The following is a 15,482-nucleotide window of genomic DNA, read 5'->3' as shown; positions in this document are numbered from 1 at the left end:
GCTAACCTTGGGAGCCACCAAAGCCTGACATCTGACTTACTAATTTTAGACTCATCTGCCTTTGTACCCACCAATCAGGGGCTTCTTGCTTCCTCGTTGATCAGCACCAGCAGTTATATGAATCAAGAATAACCTTCAAGTTAGCATAGGACACACGGACTTGATACAAAGTTCTTGTGCAAGCCACATCCTTGGTAGAATTCTCTAAATAAATATATATATATATATGTCACATGCCAATATCTATGACACACACACACCAAAAAAAAAAACACAACACCATGAAAGGCCTTCTATTGTAGTGGTTATATGTTGGGCTGTGATCTGCATGGTCAGCACTTTGAAACTACCAGCAGCTCCTTGGGAAAAAGACTGGGCTTTCTACTTTGGTAAATAGTTACTGTCCTGGAAACCCACAGGGGGTCACTATGAATCAGAATTGGCTCAATGGCAGTGAGTTTGGGATTCTTTGTTTTTTTAATATGTCACTCACTGGTTTTGCTTCCTGGAGAACTCAGCCAAACACACACACATAGAGGTAAAGTTATGAAATTTTTCGTACCAAACACCTTGAAGGAATAACTTGCTGGTCTTAGGGATTCAGGACCATAGTCTTAGGGGGCACTAAAGTTAATTGGAATACGAGAGTCCATAAAAGTAATGTTCTATATCCTACAGTGAGTAGCGACTAGGGTCTTGGAAGCTTGCGAGCTATTACCTAAGGTTCAAATTTTGATCCTTTCCTTTCCAAAAGGAAAGAACGATGGAAATCGAAAGACACATGGAAACATTTCCTACAATGGAACAATGGACCACTTGAACACCAAAAGAATTAGATAGTGCTTGGCTACCACCAACTGTACCAAGAGATCCTGGAAAGTGTGAGAGAAAAATGTGGAACAAAACTCAAAATCATTAAAAATACTAGGCTTGCTGGTCAGACAGAGACTGGTAATACTCGTAAGTCATGCTTCTGGTTTTGAACTAAGCTTACTTGCATGGTTCAACTTTCAATTAAACAATACACAGGCTTGTAAGGGAGCAACAACTGGATGGGTGTGCACCTTAAAATAATTAACCATTTGAGATTAAATGGCAGAATTTAATCATGGACACAGTTCAGGAAAAGTAGGAATGAGGAGAAATGGAAACAGGAACACAAGGAAGTAGGATAAGTGATGTATCATGGAAGGGATTGCAATCAGTCAGATGAAACAAAATATGTATGAATTGTTGAATGTAAAACTGATCTATGGAAACAAACATTCACCCCTTTATAGTTAAGATGTTTTTTAAGTATGTAGGTACCCGAAACTAGTGTGATGCCTAAAATAATTGGAGCTTCTAGGTCTTACAAAATGCTAGTGTACCTCACTCACCTAGAACAATGGACACAATTAAATGTATATAATTTATAAAATAAAAATTAAAAAACTAAAAACCTAAAAAGAAATATTCTACTTTGACTCATATAAGATCACGAGTGACCAAAACCAACTCAATAGCAACTGGTTTCTTTTTCTGTTTGTTTTAAGGCTTGTATTATTTTGCTCTTAATTCAAAATAACACATAATTAAGATATAAACATTATAGGTATCTACACTTTTATAATAGAATTGTGTAGCTATTCTATGTACCAAATATAATATATATAAAACTACTTACTGTTCAATTGTCTCTGTGTGTCAGTTTCCCCTACTGATTTGAAAATCATTAAAATATGAACACTTTTTTCTTTTCTTTTTTATATTTTTTTCACAATAAAGGTAGACTTTTGCTAAAGTTCTTGCATTCCTTGTATGACTTTTTTCATTAACACAATTGTTTGACATGAGTAAATCATTTTTCAAATCCAGCATCATGTAGTGCCCTTAAGAAATATTAAACTCTTTTTTCCTGACTTGGCTGCCTGAATGAATGATCATTTCTATTGGTGATATCATGGAAATCCTTTGGGAGGTTGATGAAAAAAAAGAAAGAATTCCATCTCCATCATTAAAGGATTTGCTAAATTACGGTGTTGTCAGAGAATATTGAATTTCTTCTGTGTCCGAGACATGAACAAATCTGTCATGTAAGAAGTATAACTGGAATGCTCCTTTGAAGTGAGAACAATGAGGTTTCATCTCATGGACTTTGGACATCTCATCAAGAAGGATCAGTTCCTGGATAAGGATATCCTGATCAATAGAGCCAATGACAAAGAGGATAATCTTCACAGAGATGGATTGACACTTTATGGGTTGACCATAGGGCTCCAACATCATGGTGATTATAGGATATTGCAGGACTGGACAGTGTTTCATTCTGTTTCATGAGTCAGAACAGATTTGACATCTAAGAAAACTGCTTCATCAAATTTATGCACCAACCACAAAAGCTAGTGATAAAAAATGGAACAGATTTACCAATATATATTTAGTTAGAAATTAATCAGACATGCAACCAAGATGCATCGATAATTATTGGTGATTGCAATGCTAAAGTTAGAACCAAAGAAGTGGCAGTGATTTGCAAACATGATCTTGGTGACAGAAAACCAATTGGATAACACATGATAGAATTTGGCAAGACCAATGATTCGTTCATAGAAAATACCCTTTTCAATAACAAAAAAGGTGACTCATACACAGACTTCTCCAAATGAAATACGCAAAAATCAAGTGGATTACAACTGTGGGAAGAGACTATGGAGAAGCTCATTATCAGCAGCTGAAACAAGGGCCGGGGCTGAATGTAGAACAGTCCATCAATTAGTCCTATGTAAGTTCATGTTGAAGAAAATGGAAAATAAGTTCACAAAGAAACCCCCAAAATAACACCTTGTCTCTCCCACCTGAATCTAGAGAACATCTCAAAAATAGATATGCTGCATTGACCACTAATAACAAATCAAATGAGCTGTGGAAGGACATCAAGAACATCAGTCATGAAGAAAGCAAAATGCAATGAAAAATCAGGAACAAAATAAAAGATTAAAGGTAGATGCCAGATGAGAATGAAATTAGTTCTTAACCAGAGAGTAGCTTAAGCAAACAGAAGAAATGAAGGAGTCAAAGATCTGAACAGAAAATTTCACAGGGCAGCTCAAGAAGACAAAGCAAAATATGAAAACAAACTGTTCAAAGGCCTGGAGATAGAAAACCAAAAAGTGAAAACCGACTCAATACATTTTAAACTGAAAGAACTCAAGAAAACATTCAATCCTTCAGTTGCCATACTGAAAGATCTTATATGCAAAATATTGAATGATACAGGAAGTATTATAAGAAGCGAGAAAGACTGCACAGAGCTAGTGAACATTCAACCATTTCAGGAAGTAGCATATGAAAAAGAACCAATGGCTCTGAAAGCATTAGCCAAAAGCCAGGCTCCGGGAATGGATAGGATACCAATTGCACTGTTTCAACAGCGGATGAAGAAAACACTGGAAGCACTCACTCGTGTAGTCCAGGACATTTGGAGGACAGCTATTTGGCCAACTGGAAGAGATTCATATTTGTACCCAGGGCAAAGGAAAGTCATCCAACAGAATACTCAAATTAAAGAACAATGTCATTGATATCACCTGCAGGTAAAATGTAACTGAAGATCAACTAGCAATAGCTGCAGTGCGAACTGCCAGATGTTCAGGTTGGTTTCAGAAGGGGATGCGGCACAAGAGCTATCTTTTCTGATGTCAGATGGAACTTGACTAAAAACAGACAATACCAGAAAGATGTTTACTTCTGTTTTATTGACAATGGCAGGATATTCAATTGTGTGGCTCATAATAAACCATGGATATCCTTGAGAAGAATGGGAATTCCAGAACACTTTATTGTGCTTAGGAGGATTTTGTACATGGATTAAGAAGTACTTGTAAGAACAGAACAAGGGAATACTGCATGGTTTAAAACCAGGAAAAGTGTGCTTCAGGGTTGTATCCTCTCACCATATATCTTCAATCTGTATGCTAAGCAAATGATAAGAGTAGCTGGCTTATACAAAAAGAATGTGACCTCCGGTTTGGCAAAAGGATTATTATCAATGCACGATATGCAGATGACACAACTGTGCTTGCTGAGAGTGTGGAGGACATGGAGCCCCTGCTGATGAAGATCAAAGTGTAGCCTTCAGTGTGGATTACAGCACAGTATATACCTGACTGTTGTTGAGTCCAGCTCCATCCATAATGACCCTATAGGGCAGGGTAGAACTGGACCTGTGAGTTTCCATGACTATAACTCTTTATGGGAGTAGAATGGCCCAGAAAGCTGATGGTTTCGAACTGTTGACCTTGTAGTTAGCAGCCTATCTCAGAGCCACTACAAGATCAGGGCTCATCCTTACAACCCAATAAAGATGAAAATCCTCATAACTGGACCAAAGGGCAACATCATGATAAATAGAAAAAGGATTGAAGTTGTCAAGTTTTTTTTTTTGTCTTGCTTGAATCCACAATCAATGATCATTGGGTAAATCTGCAGCATATGACCTCTACATAGTACTGAAAAGCAAGGATTTTACTTTGAGGACTAAGTTGCACCTGACTCAAGCTATGATATTTTCAATGGCCTCATATGCATGTAAAAGTTGTACATTGAATAAAGAAGCATCAATGTATTAGAATTGTGGTACTGGAGAAGAATGGTGAAAGTACTATGGACTGCCAAAAGAAGAACCAAATCTTTCTTGGAAGAAGTATGGTCAGAGTGCTCCTTAGAGGCAAGGATGGGGAGAGTTTGTCTTACATACTTTGGATATGTTATCAGGAGAAGGACATCATGCCTGATAAAGTGGAGGCACATCAAAGAAGAGGAATAATGGGCTCAAACATGGTTACAACAATGGGCTCAAACATGGGAACAATTGTGAGGATGCTGCAGGTGCAGGCAATGTTTTCATTTTTCTTTCTCTTGTGAATAAGGTTAAACGAATCATGATCAATTTGATTGCACTTAACAACAACAAAAACAATAAGCTCTATCTTTTAGTTATTGTATATTTGTATATATGGTCCACCCTAATCATGAATGATATATGATATGTGCTCAAAGTTTATGATATGCTCACCACTTAGCCTCGGTTTCCTTTGACAACATTGGCTTCCACTGTTTTTCACTGTTCTACGTGCTTCAAATGCTCTTCTATCTTTTCCATTCATTTTACTTTCTCTTTCATTCATTAACCACAGCAACTTTCTATCTGTCTCTGGAAACTTTTTTTTTTTTTCTGGAAACTTTTCCTGGGTCTTCTCTCATACACGATTAAATTTCTTCCTCTTCTACCTTTCTCTTGACACTGTCTCTTTTAAACTATCACAATGATGATGTCATATTATGTGAGCACAAGATTAAAGAACTGCCATGGTCATTAGGTGACATATTGTCATGGATTTGGCACAAAAATAGAGAGGAAATCTCTCTTCTCTCCATCCTCCTAACTATACCTCCTATTGGCAAACCCAACAATTTATGCAGCCAACGCAGGTTTTGAACTCTCAGAGGAAGAAGAACGAGAACAGATGAGTACGGAGAAGTAGAGATCGGAGAATATCTGCTCTGTAGCATTCACTCAGATGTTGAATCAACAAGGTGTTGATATGTAGAATATGACTTTTGAGGGACCTTTCTTTCTTTTTCTTAAATCATTTTATTGGGGTCCCTTACAGGTCTTATCACAATCCATCCATACATCCATTGTGACAAACACATTTGTGCATATATTGCCATCATCATTTTCAAAACATTTTCGTTCTACTTGAGCTCTTGGTATCAGTTATTTCCCCCTCCCCCATCATAAACCCTTGATAATTTAGAAATTATTACTTATTTTATGTCTTTCACTGACTGCTGTGTCCCATCACCCACTTTTTTGTTTTCTGTCTCACTGGGAGGGGCTTATTTGTAGATCATTGTGATGGGTTACCCCTTTCTTGCCGTACCTTCCCCTTCCCCTCCTGCTATTGCTACTTTGGTTATTGTTACTGAGTGGTTTCTTTGTCTTGGATTCCCTGTGTTTCAAACTCTTATTAGCACCAGTGTAAATGCTCTGATCTAGCTGAATTGTAAGGTAGAATTGGGGTCATAGTAGTGCTGGGGTTGGGGGAGGAAGCCTGGAATAACTAGAGGAAAGTTGTATGTTTCATCAGTGCTATACTGCACCCTGACTGGCTCGTCTTTTCCTTGAGACCCTTTTAAAGGGGTGTTCAATGGTCTACAGATGGGCTTTGTGTCTCCACACCACGCTCCCCCTCATTCACAATAATAGGATTTTTTGTCCTGGGTCTTTGGTGCCTGATACCTGATTCCATCAATACCTCATGATTACAGGTCAGTGTGTTTCTTCTATGTGAGCTTTACTGCTTCTCAGATAGATGGCCGCTTGTTTATCTTCAAGCCTTTAAGACCCCAGATACTATATATTTTGATAGCTTTCTTCACCACATTTGCTTATGTACCCATTTTGTCTTCATTGATAGTGCCAGGGAAGATCGTCACAGAATGCTGGTTTAGTAGAACAAAGTGTTCTTGCATTGAGGGAGTACTGGAGTAGAGGCCAATGTTTGGCTGTTCCCTTAATACTTAACATCTATCTATCTATCTATCTATCTATCTATCTATCTATCTATCTATCTATCTATCTCCTATCTACACATATAGATCTATTTCCCTATCATTATATATAAATATATTTACATATGTGTATGCCTGTATTTTGACCTCTATAAATATCCTTTGCCTCCTAGTTCTTTCCTCTATTTCCTTTTACTTTGTTCTTGTCCCACTATCATGTTTGACCTTCATTTGGGTTTCAATAATTCTTCTCAGCTACATTGCCTTTGACTAAGCCCTACATTTTAGATAACTTGTTGTTCCCCTTTATCTGGGTTTGTTGAAACCCCTCTTCCTTTCCCCCTGCATCCTCCTCTCCCTTGTCCCCCTGGAGCCATGGGTCCTGTTTTATCTCATCCAGATTATTTATCCCACCTATCTTATCTAGATAGACATGCAGAGACAATAATAAGCACAAAAACAAGACAGAGCAAAAGCAAACAACAAAAGAAACCAAAACAACAACAACAACAAAAAAAACGACAAGAAAATAAAAGCTTGTAAATAGTTCCAGGTCTGTTTGTTGACCTTTCGGAGTGTTTCCTGGTGAAGCCTGATGGGGTGTCACACCCTGGCCCCAGGGTGTGGTGGGGTCAGATCAGGCACAATTCTTGCACTCTGTTTCCAGCATTTCCTCCACAGCGCTATGGGTCAGTGAGGGATGTTGTATTCCATGGTGGGACCTGTCCTATGGCCCTCCCTGTGCATTGGCTGCCCTGAGCAGGAATATCGTCCTCAGGGTTTGGTGGGCTAGGATGTGCTCCACTTTCTCTCCTTCTGAGGGGCTTTTGTTAAGCCATTCAACAAGTTCAGAATGGAATCACAGAGCTATTTTCAATTCACTTCACAATAAAGACCTGAGAAGAATCCCACATGGAAAAGCACTGGGCAAGCCAAAATTTGTGTTAAGATCAAGGACAGTGCTTTAACTTTGTTCAAATCTGCCTCATTTCAAAATTTATTCCAGTATTATTGCCACATGTACGCAATTTTCTTGAGAGCTTTAACTACTTTTCCTATTTCTTTCTACTGACTGTACTGACCCAAGAACATGTTTCTCATTGTTTAGTAGGAAATTGAAGATACTTTTAAAAATAATGTATAATATGAACTTAAATACACTCCAAATGCTGGATTGACCATACCACCAATGACAACATGCATAATTCCTTAGCATCTTTTTGTAACTCTAAAGAAGAAAGGAACTACACCTACCTGTATCTACATATTTCAGAATGCTTTGACTATTTCTCATCAGTAGCCTATTATAGTATTTGTTCTTTCACTTATTAGCAGCCTCTATACTAAATTTCTCAGGGGGATACATGTGCTGTAGTGTGAGACCAACAATGCCAAGTGACCACGGCAAAGTCAAGGGCTTGAACCCACAGCTGCTCTGCGACAGAAAGGTGAGCCAAGATGCTCAGCCGTGGAAATTCTAGTGGGCAGTTCTGCTCTGCCTTCCTATAGGGTCACTATGCATTGAAATGGACTAATCACGGTGAGTTTGGTTTGAATTTGGTATGAACCATCAGCCTGTCAGTTTATCGTATTATAGTGACTTGTATTGCTATTATGCTGGAAACTATGCCACTGGTATTTCTAATACTAGCAAGTTCACCTACTGTGGACCAATTTTAGTAGAGTTTCCAGACTAAGAGCTCCAAAAGGTAATATTCCACATGGCAGCATCTGAACAAATGCTACTTACTGATGGGATGTCGAATTCCCACTTCTCCTCACTCATGTATTCTTACTTTCTTCACCCACCCCCTAGTGAACTCAAAACTTGCCGTGGCTGCTTGTTGGTTAGATTTACCAATAGGAGGTGCTGTTTTAGCTAATGAAAAAAATCTATGGATCTCACAATATTTCTGAGATTTCAACTTCCTCCTTGGGATGCATCATCAGGAAGGGACTGATGAAGGCATCATGTTTGGTAAAGTAGAGTACCAGAAAAGCCAGGGGAAACCTCAGTTAAGACAAATTGACACAATGGTCATAATGATGGATTGAAATATACTGTGTTAGACAGGGTCTCTAGCGAGATAAAACTAGGTTGCTGATAATTATATATATATATATATATATTTATAAAGATAGATACATATATAACAATAAATGAATAGTTAAATTATAAACAGATAGATATATAATACATGAAATGACCAGTTAAGTTATAAACAGATTGATATATAATACAAGAAATGAACAGTTAAATTATAAAGCAGTATAAGTGGCTCCCTGTGACTCACTCCTGTGAGAGAGTTGTAAGACACTGGCAGTCCTTCAAGTCTTGAGGGCTGTCAGACAGTCCTCAGTAGAGAGAGCTAGGCTATCCCAGCACAGGCAGCAAACAGCAAGGCAGGTCACCAACTGTCAGGCCTCAGCTCCGGAGATGTCAATTTCATTCGAGTGGTCTTAAAGGGACCTCAACTTACAGCGACACAGTCCACAGGCTAGGCATCCCACAGGCAGTGTGCCCTTTAAATTGAGGCACAGAACAAGCAAGGCAGCTGCACTGGTCTGATGATTAAAGAGGGAGAGACAAAAAGGCCAGGCTCACCAAGCCACTTATCTCTCTGCCCTTCAATTAATCCCACTTGTGTTTATCGGCCAGACTGGCACAATAAACTATCTCACATACCAATGATCATGAAGATGACACAGAACTGGGAAATGTCTCATTTGTGGGTTTAGCCTGAGTCAGAGCACAGTTGATGGTAGCTAACCAAAAAGTTTAAGTACAATGAGCATATGGTCAGAGTCTCTGCTCTGGCCAAATCTAGAAATTGACCCATCAAATCAGGCTAATGATAAGACTGCTAAATGCTGGGCTGTGAATTTAATCAGTGGCCTTTACATGCCATCCTTAAGCAGATCCTAACAATGTAGAAATTAGTACTGGTTCTCCAAAGATAAAACTCTTTTGCTGAAATGCTGAGTTCACACGAACAGATGAGACAAAGCCCAAGTGTGCATCTATTGAACCAAAGCTACTAAATCTTCTCTTCAGAAGTAAATTAAGTATCTCCAATAAAAAGATCCCTAAATTTTTATAGTTTAGGGGATATCATTAACCTTTAGATCAGAAAAATGAATAAGGGGCGACCAGAGCCTCAAACTTAATTTCATTCTATGGCACTCATATGATGCAGGCTTTGCGTGCCTCTCAAGTTTGTTCTTTCTCTCATTTGGTGATGTTGCCATGTTTTCATGGACTTTTCATCGTTTCAATGATGCAAGGGAAAAAACACAAGGCTGTGTCAGCAGAAATTCAAGTTGCTGGTGCTGACCTACATCATGACTGCCTCGGTGGGTCCTTTTTTGTTTTGCTTTCAGTTACATTATAAAACCCTGATGTGTTGGATGCACTACCAGATCCAGGTACCAGGAAGCAAGATAACAGTTCAACAAAGTGCTGAAGACTCCTTTCCACTGTGGAAGATCTCTTTCAGAAGAAAGAGTGAGATGGTCAGAATCACCGATCAAGTGATCAAAGTCAGACTGGATTTTTCCAGATTCATTTCATTCCTTAGAGCAAAGACTCCAAATTTCTCCATCAGCTGCTCATGGACTTCCTTTTCTCCACCCATGCTTGACCCTTGATCTGCCATAGAAGAGGGATGGGCTCATGTTTGGGAAAGTGCTTCTGGTCAGTGCTTTCCTCACTACCACCTCATTATCCTTCTATATACTAGTTGCTGTCAAGTAAATCCTGACTCATGATGACCACATCTGACCAGTCCAGTGTACAATTGGACTTTGGGTTTTGCGTGGCTTTTCCGTCAGAAATACATCGCCAGGCCTTTCTTCCCAAGTACATCTGAGTAAACTCTGATTGCCAACCTTTGTGGTAAAAGCTAAGCAGCTGACCTACATAGGAACCTCGAGCCCTCCCAATAGCTCAGAATTGTTCCTTTGTCACGAATTCACTCTCGTTGTTATTTCCTCATCCTAGTGGTACCCACTGTTGCTCTCCTCTCAAGGATTTGAATCAGCTCAGCGCCTAGCTGCAGAGTCTTTAAGGATCAAGAGTTTAGAGTGGAAAGGGAGTAGGCATTATTCAGTAACAAGATATAGGACATTTTCCCTATGACTTTGCTCTCATACCTCATGCAATAGGTGTTTTACCTCCATTTTCCACGTGGGAAAGCTGAGGTTTGGTGAGGCCAAGTAACTCGCCCAACTCACTGCCCACATGTTATTGAACGGCTAGTCTTAAATTCATATCCATGCCTGTGCAGAATCTAATGTTGCCTTTCTCACTCAGAACAAGGCCTTTCCTCCAGGATGCTTGCAATGGATCTCTACTGAAGATGATAGCAATTTTTTAAAGATGTTAAAAGAAATAGATTGACAGATGACTGTGGTAGAGTTGATTCCAGCTCAGGGAGATCATTTATGTTCAATAGACCGGACTGTTTCCTGATACGACTTCATCTTTAGGACTGCTGGCTCATCATCCTTGCGACCCTCATGCCAATCTGTCTCATTCAGGGCTGCCCTCATCCTTGTTAGCTTCTACTTCATTCCTGAAGTTCCGCTTTCAGCAACTGACCCTTCCCCTTTGATGTATTATGCCAAGTCATCAGGTTAAACAATGCTCTGTTGGGATCTGTTGGCTAATTTTCGGAAGCTGATTTCCACACTTAACTTCTTCATCTGTCTGGGTGTACTTGTCTCTGTTGGCACTGTCTCTGTTGGCACTAGAAGTACTGGTGGCATAGTTTCGAGGGTCACAACAATCCACAAACCACTATCATACAGCAAACTTACAGATGGTGGGGTGGGAAGTAAACAGGCAGTTATTTACCGATGGACCTTGAGAGACTTTGAAATCATTTCCAGCATCAAATGCTTTATCAAAGGCAATGAATTTCTTTATAAACATTGACAACAATTGAAGCAGTCCTGGCATCCCATCCCATCCTACCCTTTCCAGCCGCTTTTATTTTATTTTTAGTTTTAAACAAGGTAAAGGGTTTGTGATTCAATTTCTAAAATCATATAATGGAGGAATGATTCATTTTGTTTATATTTAAACCTACTAATGAATTGTTAGGATTTGCTAGAAAGGATCTGACAATCACAGTTCAGAGAAGTGGATTCCACATAATTTTATTACCAATGTAATTTTCTTTAAATTTAATGGCTAGGCATGATTTTTAAATGATGTCTACTTTAGGACCTCCGTTGGCGCCAGTAGACCATACTTTCCTCACAATGGAGTGAGCCAAGTGGGATGCACCTGGTGCCTCCATGGAGGTTAGGGAGATGGGAACGCCAGACCTGTAGGCTGTGTGTTGGCACATTTGGGGCTTTCTTCTGGAGAAACCAAACCCTCCCAGGCTGCGCTGTGCCTAGCAAGAAATGACCAAATCCCAGACGCTTGCTCAGTCAGACACATTCTGAGTGATCTGTAACTACAGTGGGTAAGGGTTTCTTTTCTTTTCCCTAAACTCCCTAAGGCAATGATGACTCATTGCAAGGTTAATGCATTTCACCTTTTCACCAAAGCTGCAGCCAAAATATTTTTCCACCTTTATGACTCACCTCTTTCCCAGGCCTGTTAAATTAATAGAAGCTTTAAGAAAATACACAGTGCAGGCTGAGGTGGTTGCCATAGTGTGCCCAGTTTGCATGGATCTGCCCCAGAAGTAATTGGTGTATCTCCTCACCCCTGCCCTCCCCCGCTCCCACCACTCCCAGGCTTAGGTTTAATTTGGTTTTAGGATCCTAATGGGTTCCAGTGGAAGGTACACTAGACCTTTTAGAAAACCGCCTTTCCTGAATCAATCTCATCAAATTTCTCTAGTTTCTGTAAGTAATGATCTGCTTGAAGTTCAAAAGAACTCCATTATGCATCAACTGGAGTTCTTGGTTGGTGAAAACTGTTACCATGTTACACTACTAACTGAAAGGTGGGAGGTTCTAGTCCATCCTCAGAAGAAAGGCCTTGGAAACCCCCCAGGAACAACGTTCTACTCTAATACACAGGAGTGTGTGTCAGGAGTCACAATAGCTTCGGCAGCTGGCTTGCTTATGGATCAACTAGGACTTAGTTTAATTGTTGTTGATCCTCAGAGAGACTTTCCAGTCCACCATGTTGCTTTCTGGCGATGCCTCCCGAAGCAACTCCAATTTCCTACATTTCCTTTTGGCTTCATCCAAACAGCTCTTCACCTTCCCCAGAGACAGTGTGGCTTTGCTTGAGTTTTCCTTTCCACACTCTCAATTAGAATGCTTTCCCCTCCTAGCCCTCTCTCTTCCCCCTCCGCTTCTCCAACAAGCACTCTCTCTTGTGAAAGAATCTTTCCTTGTCACGGCTTTTATAGCATTGCTACAATATGTGGAGTAAACTAAAAGCACACATAGGCCATCCCCATTATATGATGTATTGGAGTTACCATGAACCTTACTGACCACTGTCTTTTTCTTTTAGGGTACATCTTTACTACGATCCATGTTGTAGCACATACTGAGGCTATCATTTGCAGATGTTCAATTTAATGACTCGGTTCAATTTAACTGCTGTATAATGTTGTGATTTAGTATTTTAAACTAAATCAGCTGGTTGAAAATATGTAAAAAACCACATATCCCTTTGTTAAAGTACAAAGGCAGATAAGAAAGGGAAGCAGTGATATATTATGGAATGGTTGCATGTTGGTCTACTAACCGTAAGGTCTGTAGTTCAAAATCGCCAGCCACCCCAAAAGAGAAAGGTGAGGCATTCTACTCCTGTAAAGAGTTACAGTCTAAAAAACCCACATGAACAGTTCTACCATGTCTCATAAGGTCACAATGAGTTGGAATGAACGCAATGGCAGTTTTTGAGAGAGATGAAGAAAAAAAAGAAAGTATGATACAGGTAATTGTTGTTAATTTTCTGACTAAAAAAGCTATCCCCACACTCAGAGGTTATCCATACCTTCCAATTATAGAGTTATTACAGCAACTGACAAATACTATGTTGTCCAACTTTTCCTCATTGTCAGAGTAAACTTTGATGCTTTGTTCTAGGCGCCCTGGTGGCATAGTAGTTATGCATTGTGCTTCGACCCCCAAGGTTAGTAGTTCAAGACCACAGCTGCTCCTCTAGAGAAAGACAGGGCTTTCTAATCCTGTAAAGAGTATATTCTTGGAAACCTACAGGGGCAGTTCTGCCTTGTCTTGTAGGGTCGCCATGAGTTGGCATCAACAATGAGTGAGTTAGTGTATTTTTAAAATGTATATATTAGGATATACATATAAGCTTATATGCCATATTTCTAACTCCCAAGCACAACTTAAAACTAAATTTAGAAAGATATTGAAAATAGTAGACAATAATGGACACTGTTTTAGAAAAGGACATTTACTTAGAACTGATTTACAATAGAGCTGTCAAATGGCAACTCCATTGTAAACTGGGACTGCCTGTACGTGGCTTGTAATTCATTGGAATTCCTGAATCTGAAAATTCTTGTCTTTCACGAGTTCTAGAAAATCTCGTCCTTTATTTCTTTGGATTTTTTTCTTCCTTTAATCTTTCTTTTCTTTTGGAAACCTTTGTTAAATATGTTAAGGAGCGTCAAAAACATCATAGAAAATAGAATTTAAAGATATGGAATTTCCCCACAAATATTTTGCAGCCTTTCTAGTCCCATAAAAAGTTACTCTCTCATAAATCCTCAGGGACAGTGCTAGCTTGTCCAATCAGGTCACCAGGATTCAGCTGACTCGATGGCAGTGACTGTGGATTTGGGTCTCAGCTATTGGACCCTCTCCGTCTTTCCAACTCTGTTGATCTCTCCTTTAGATGTTCCATCTCTTTCTGTTTGCATTCAGTTTAATCTCTTTCAATCGATATTTCCATTTCAACAGTGTCTAATCTGTCGTGTCCACTGTGTATACAATTCACCTATTTTAATTGTCTACTTTAATAATACTTAGTAAATTTACCTAGTTATGTAATTATAACCACAAACTAGTTTCAGAACATTCCCATCTTCCCTAAATAGGTTTGCTAGTCAACCACTGATCTTTGTTCTCACTTTACTGGAAATTTCATATACCATATATACTCATGGTTTTCAGCACATTTTAATGCAACTTTCGTGGTAAAATTGGGTGCAGCAGCTGATATTTGGGTTGGCTTATACTCAAGATATATGATAGGTAGAATCATCTGATAAATGTTTTCTTATTTCTAGCTTCTTTTATTCAACCTACATTTTTAAAGGTACATTCAGGTTGTAGCATGCATCTGTAGCTAATTTTTTTCTTTGCCAACTACTATTCAATCATACAAATAAATTACATTTCACTTATCTAATCACCAGTGGCACTTTGATTTTTTAAAGCCTAATATGACATGTTTCTTTCAATAACTTCTATTTGCTTTTATTTCAGGTTTGCTTGGAGTATTTTATTTTATCTAGTTTTAAATTTTTTTGTTCCAAATTTTTTCTTAGTTATTAAAAATTTATCATTTGTTTCAGGTAATTCCTTTAGCTTAAGTACTTAGGAACTGAAATATATTCTTTCTTGTTTTTGTGATTCCTACCTATTATTCGCTTGTGTTTTGATCCTGAGTTCATACTGGGTGGAGATTTTGTGTGGTCTAGGTTGATAGGACTTTGATAGGACCTCAGGTTGACTACTTTATGTTTGCAGCTTCCTGGTGCAGTAAGCAGCATGGAAGATGCCTGGCCATATCTGACCTCCTCTGGCTTCCCTGTTGCCACAAGGCAGAGGTACCTCAAGCCTCCATGGTCCATCCTTCTTTATCTACTCTGACACCAACCATTCAACCCACAGCACTCTATTTCAATTCTGAGTCTCAGAACTTGTTGCACTGGCCACAGAGAACTCACAAACAATATTCTTGATCAATAGGG

Source organism: Tenrec ecaudatus, chromosome 5 (genome assembly GCF_050624435.1).
Source record: "Tenrec ecaudatus isolate mTenEca1 chromosome 5, mTenEca1.hap1, whole genome shotgun sequence".
NCBI lineage: Eukaryota > Metazoa > Chordata > Mammalia > Afrosoricida > Tenrecidae > Tenrec > Tenrec ecaudatus.
The sequence above is the reverse complement of the archived record's forward strand: the minus strand, read 5'-3'. Positions refer to the sequence as shown.